General features: G+C 54.4%; 1 protein-coding gene across 3 annotated transcripts in view; it reads left to right on the top strand.

Annotated features, from left to right (window-relative positions):
* TCF20 (transcription factor 20) overlaps positions 2,027-6,000 on the top strand; it is a 95,259-nt gene continuing 91,285 nt past the window's right edge. For all 3 annotated transcript variants that reach the window (XM_018048849.1, XM_018048848.1, XM_018048847.1), the window contains exon 1: positions 2,027-2,187. The gene's annotated coding sequence lies outside the window, so the exon portion shown is untranslated. The remainder of the gene's footprint in view (positions 2,188-6,000) is intronic.

The following is a 6,000-nucleotide window of genomic DNA, read 5'->3' as shown; positions in this document are numbered from 1 at the left end:
TTAGGAAATGGGCTTCCCTTTTCCTCACGAATTCTCTCAAGAAATTGAGGGAGCTCCCAACACCAAATGGGAGCTCTCACACATCTTTCTGTGTTTGTCCAGAAAGCATGGGTCTGTGTTAAGAGTTCCCTCTTTCCCTCTGTAGCTCTGACTCAAACAAAAGCCAGCACTGGTCTTTTAAGTCTTGGTGCCAAAGAATTTGAAAATGAAACTCATAGAACAATGGGAACAGCCAGAGGGCAGGGCTTGGCAGCCTGTTAAGCTCTACCCCGGAAGAGACCGGCACCCCACCTGGCATGCAGGAGGTGCTGGGGGACCAAGTGTCCAAGAATAGCTCTGACCCACATTGGAGCCAGCCCCCACTTTGTATGATTGGACAGAAGCCAGGAGAAATCACGGCCTTCCCCAGCCACATCCTCCTGGGGTGCCAGCAGCAACTCAGGCCCTGCTTTGGATCCTTTTGCTGGCAGCAGGTGTTGCCACAGCCAGAATCCTCTTCTGGTGGCCCAGGGCAAGACAAAGCTAATGCCTGTGTCTAGGTGGGGTGAGTGGTGAAAGAGCAGAGCCAGGCCCTGGGGAGCTGTGGACCTCAAATACACTGAAACTGCACCCCAGGCCACACCTGCCTCCTATCAGCCTCCACCTGCTGCCCACTTCTTACAATTCCAGTTTACTTTCAAGTCAGGTTGCTCCAGGAAAGGAAGCCACATATACTCCCTTAACATCTAGGGCAGATGGGGGCCTAATTTAGAATTAGCAGTTTTAGTTAACGTTAGGGACATCTAGTCCACATGCTCCTCCTTCCCACTGTACCAACCAGAAACAGGCCTAGAGTGGGGAGAGAATCTGACCAGGTTTCTGGGTGAGCGGGAGAGGGGATCACAAACACTCCAAACACAATCGACCCTCACTGGTGATCACAGTGGGTCTCGCAGCAGAAACATCTCCTGTTGTTTTACAACTGAAATTTTCTTAGAAAAAAAAAAGTCAACCATTCCTTTGCTCCATAAAACGTACATGAGATTTGCAAAAAAAGGCTGGGAACGGCCCGAAGCCTTGGCGCCACAAATCCTCCACCTCATCTCCAAATTAATTCTGGACCCTGGGTCCAGCCAGTCAGGCGTGGCAGCTTTTTTTTTTTTTTTTTTAAGGCTGCCTCAGGCAAAGGCAACTGGCATTTGGTGAGCATCTATTTTACAGGCGAGGTTGGTGGGCCTCCTCATCCTTGCTTTTATTGCGGAGGAAACTGAGTCCCAAGAGGGCCCAAGTCATTCATCCAAGGACACGCGGCGCCAAGGGGTGGAGGGTGGTTAGGGAAGTAGGCCTGCGGGCCCGGAGGGCGCTAGGGCAGGCAGGGGCCGGACCCACTAAGGCAGGGTACAGGGAGAGAGAGCAGCGGGTGGGGCTCCCCACGCAGGGCCAGAGGCGCGATCCTGGTTTTGGCGGCTCCGAGGGAACTCCTGAAATCGCAAGGAGAGATTCCGGGCCACCAACTCCCCAGAAAGTTGGATCGCGGCCACTCCCAGGACGGCTGGGATCTGCGGGCCAAGATGGCACTGGGTGAGCGGCGAGACACGCGCGCCGCACCCCGCAGCTGGCGAGGGGGACCGGCCGCCGCCTCCGCGCGACCCCGGCCGCTGGGCGGGCTGGGGGTGGGGCGCGGGGAGGTCTCCGGCCAGGCGCGCGCAGGCCTCGGCGCGGCCGCACGCGGGTGGGCACGCGCGCGCCCGCCGGCCCCGCCCCCCGGCGCCCCGCCCCCGCCGCGCGCCCCGCCCCCGCCGCGCGCCCCGCTCCCGCCCGCCCGCGCGCGCCGCGGCTCGGAGCCCCGCGATTGGCCGTCCGGCGTCACCTGACGCTCTGTTATTTCCTGTGTGTTGGGAGAATGGAGAGAAAAAACCCCGAGCCGAGCGGCTTTCGGCCCCTGCGAGGTGGCCGCGGCCTCCGCCGGGGGAGCCCGCCCTGAGGCGCGCCCGACCGGGGAGCGAGCGAGCGAGCGCGAGCGCGCGGGCCGGAGCGAGCGTCGAGGGGCCGCGGCCCCCCGGCCCGCCCCGCCGCCGGCCCCAGGCGCCCGAGCTGGAGGCGGCGGAGGCTTCCCCACCCCCACCCCGCGCAGCGCCGTCCGCCGCCGTGCTCCTTCCCCTCCCGCCCCCGGCTGAGGCCGAGGGACCGGGCGGGGGGCTCCCGCAGGTAACCGCCGCCCGCGCCTGAGGGGGAGGGGCCGGGGTCAGGGGCTGAGGGGCTTGTCGGGGGGGCCAGGCCGGGTGTCTTGGCCTCCGGGGCTGGGGGCAGACAGAGGTCCTTGCCCGGCCCGACCTGAGAGTGCGCCGAGCCCCCCGGACTCCGAGGCCAGGACTCGGGCTGCTGAGGGGCCGGCCGACCCGACCCGGGAGTGCAGAGAGGAGCGGCCTGCCTTGGCCTCGGGGCGCTGAGGGGAAAGGGCCCGGCCTGGCATCATCAGGGCGCTGAAGCGGGGTTGGGGGTCTCGGTCTGACCGGGCTTGGGCACCGGTCCTGGCCTGAGGGTGCCGGGAGAACGGTACCTGCTCGTTGCGGCCTCGGGTGCACCGGCGGCGGGTGTGAGCAGGCGGCGCCCAGGGGGTCGGCGGGGTCAGCGCCGCCCGCCCCAGGTTGGGGGGTGCCCCCTGGCAGCCCCGGGTATATCCTGCAGCTCTCTCCGCTTTGCTGGGGGCGAGGCAGGCGAGCAGGCGGAGGGCCGGGCTTGGGGAGGGGCCGGCCGGGCTCCCGCGGGCGGGAGCGGAGCTGGGGAGCCGTCGCGCGCCCCCGCCGCGGGGAGGGCAGAGGGCCCGCTCCTTGCCATGTGAACACCTGAAGCCATGTGGACGCGGCTGCTTCTCGCCTGTTGCGGGCGGAGGGCAGGTACTAGCTGGCCCGGCTCAAGGTACCGGGCCCCCCCGCCCCGGGGGCGGAGAGCCGAGCGCGGGACACCCTTCCTGCGTGGGGTTTTTCTTCCCCGCCGCGGTGAGCAGGGCTGTGAGTGTTGGATCCGGTGGTGCCCAGTGTGCGAGCGGACGGCTCGTTTATTTTTTTGGCGGGGGGTGGTGACTGACGCTCTAGGCTTCTGATCTTTTGGGGGACGGTGGGGAGTGGTGGTGGAAGGAGAGCGGCCGGTCCGGCCCAGCCCGCTCTGGCATAGGATGGAGGTGGAATGTCTCCCGTGCGCCGGGATGGGAGTGGAATTTAGTGAGTTGAGGGGCGCGGGGCGGGGGTGTGGGGAGGCGGCGCGGAGGAGCGGCCGCCTCCCTGGGCCTGTGGGTGGGGTTATTGTCTGTCTGTATTTGTGGTTGTGGACACCAGCACTGTCTGCGTCCCTTTAGTTTGTCCTTAGGGGACAGATCAAAATTAGGATACCCCACCTCGCGAAGATTAGATGTCTCTGATAACTTCTGTAAAATGGATGGAATTTTCGAGCTGTTATCTAATAGGCAGATCTTTGAATGATAATCGGACCCTTCTGTTAACAGCCTCTGTGCGGAGTTAGAGGGAGGATCCTCAGTTAATATCCTCAGTGAGGATCTTAAAGGGAGTGGCAGCTGGCTGAAGTGGGAAACTTCCCTGAATGAAGTTCGACCTGGAAGACCCAGGAATCTACTTCCAGCTTTGCCACGGAGTAGACTATAACCCTGGCCAAGTTACCTACCTCCCCAACAAAGGCTCCCTTCTAGGTCAAACGTTACAGGGCTTTTAGGTAGTACCTCCTGTCTTGTGGTTTTGGTTTAGTGGTAGGTGACTTCCTGGCAGACGCAGATTGTTCCTTACCTGGCTTTTAAAAGCCTGTTTCACCTTTTAGTTTTCAGCCTCTACTCCCACAGAGTGAACGACTTGGTCAGGGTGCAGTTTTTCCTTAAATTCCAGATGCTGTTCTGTGCTTCTCCGAAAGTATATTCTAGCCTGGGCTGAATGTGCCTTGTATTTTTTTCTGTCTTTGCAAGAAGGAGTTATCAGGGAAAAGGTTTTTCAGTCATCATCTGACTACTTGAGTTGTGGATAATGTGTATTTGATTCTGTGTGTATTGGTTAGCTTCAAGGAGATCCAAGATCTTTCTATGCAGAGTATTACGAAGGGATCTTATTTAAAGTTCCTTCCAGGGATATTTGGCTAACTTTCTAAATTTCCAGCTTTAGTATTCTCAGAGAAGGAATAAAGTGGAATTCTGTAACATCTCCTGGGAAGTGGCATGCTAGTGGAATTAACTATCACCTCAGGGTGCACTAATTATTTGCATCCCCAATTTATTCCTTAATGCTAGCTGGATGCTTCCTCTCAGATGCTGAAGAACCCCAATTAATTTCACTGATTTTATGGTGTGTGAGGGCCTTAGGCCATGCCTTTGACTGGCTAGGCCTTCTGGACCAACCTCAGAGGTTGGTCTTGTTTGTCTTAAATTTCCAGTATTGGGATTCTTGAAGAACATGTGCCTGATGTGTGACATGTCTTTCTTAGACCACTTTTTAATTCTTCCTGTGCACACGTTTCAAACAGGGTCACCGCTTTGGGAGGTATGCTCATGATGCTCCCCTTGGAGGGATTGGTAGGCTTTTCCTTGTGTGTTGCCATCAGGCCTGTCACATAGGTAGATGCTTCTATATGGCTGTGCAGATTGATTATTTAGAGTTTTCCAAAATAAACAATTTATGTTGGTATTTGAATTATGACTTTGCTTTCTGTGGGCTTTTAAAAACCTTGCAGTTACTTAAATTGTAAACAGTTATCCTACTCAGGTAAATTTACATTTTTGTTGTAACTTATGAGGGAAAAGTTATAAAACTTACAGAGGAAACGTTTATTTGTGTGTACCTTTGTGAGAGAAGGTTGCCAAGGCGGTAAGATGGCAGGAGATAAGGATTTTAGATTTTGTAACCTTTTTTTTTTTTTTAACCTTCATAAAGTGTAGTGGAATGTAGATCAAGAAATTAGAGTTAGACTTCTTCTAAGTTCAACCTTCTCTTTCTAAGGAGAGAAAGGATGGTAGAGCATTTGTTTTGAAAAACAAAACCAGAAATACCCCAGTATGTTCTGTCCAGGCGTTTTAACTTATCTAACAAAATCCACCCAGCAGACCTGAGAGATATATCACCTCTTCTTTTCCTGAGAGGTCAAGGAGCTGATGAGGGTCAGGGTTTGGTTGTGACTGTCCCCCTGGCTCCAAAGCCTTTGTTAGGTCCGGTACAGCTCACTGCAGCTCAAGAAACAAAGCAGCTAGTGGATTGGCTTTGGAACCCAAATGTACTGCTGTTTCCCTTCTTCATCTTTTCCTTTTTTTTTAAATTTAAAAGTTGTAATGAATTTGAAACCTGGACTCAGGAAGGCTGTGCCTTGTGATTTAGTGATCCCCGCGAGTTTTCTAAAATCTCACTTTCTTCATACCTGGCCAGTTTTGCCAATGCACCTGAGATTTAATCAAAAAAGTTTCTCTTTCATACCCACTTCTGCCATTCTGTCTTGAGCTGAAAACTTCTGTCAGCTCAAAGACTGACACGATATATAAGAGCCTGTCTCCCTTCCTGTCTGTGTTACTGGTTTACAGTGTACAGGAATCATTATCTGGTACATGCTCTCATTTTAGCCAGATGGGATTCAAAATGTAGACTTACAAAAGACAGCCCTTCTCGAGTATGCCTTCAGCTCTCTTCCTCATGGGGGCTTGTGTTCAAGACACCTTGGTGATTGTTAGATATATCTGGGGCTTTTGACTGTGTGCTTTCATTTCCATTTTGTGGCGGTAAAAGTAACAAAATGAAGGAAAACAGCATAATGCTATTTATATTGGAACAGAACTGTACACATAAAAGCCATACATTTGAAATATAATGAATTCAAGCCTTTCATAGAGCATAATTTGGTCACATTGCATTTAGATTGAAAAGGTTTTTTTTTTAATTATTATTAGGTTTGAAGGTCGTCTTAATACCTATGGTACATGTAGTGGGAGCGGAAAGATTCTCTGGCGACAAACACGATCAGTACTTTCTGCATTAGAGT

The sequence above is a fragment of the Capra hircus genome, chromosome 5, assembly GCF_001704415.2.
Source record: "Capra hircus breed San Clemente chromosome 5, ASM170441v1, whole genome shotgun sequence".
NCBI classification, from domain to species: Eukaryota; Metazoa; Chordata; class Mammalia; order Artiodactyla; family Bovidae; genus Capra; species Capra hircus.
The sequence above is the reverse complement of the archived record's forward strand: the minus strand, read 5'-3'. Positions and strand labels throughout refer to the sequence as shown.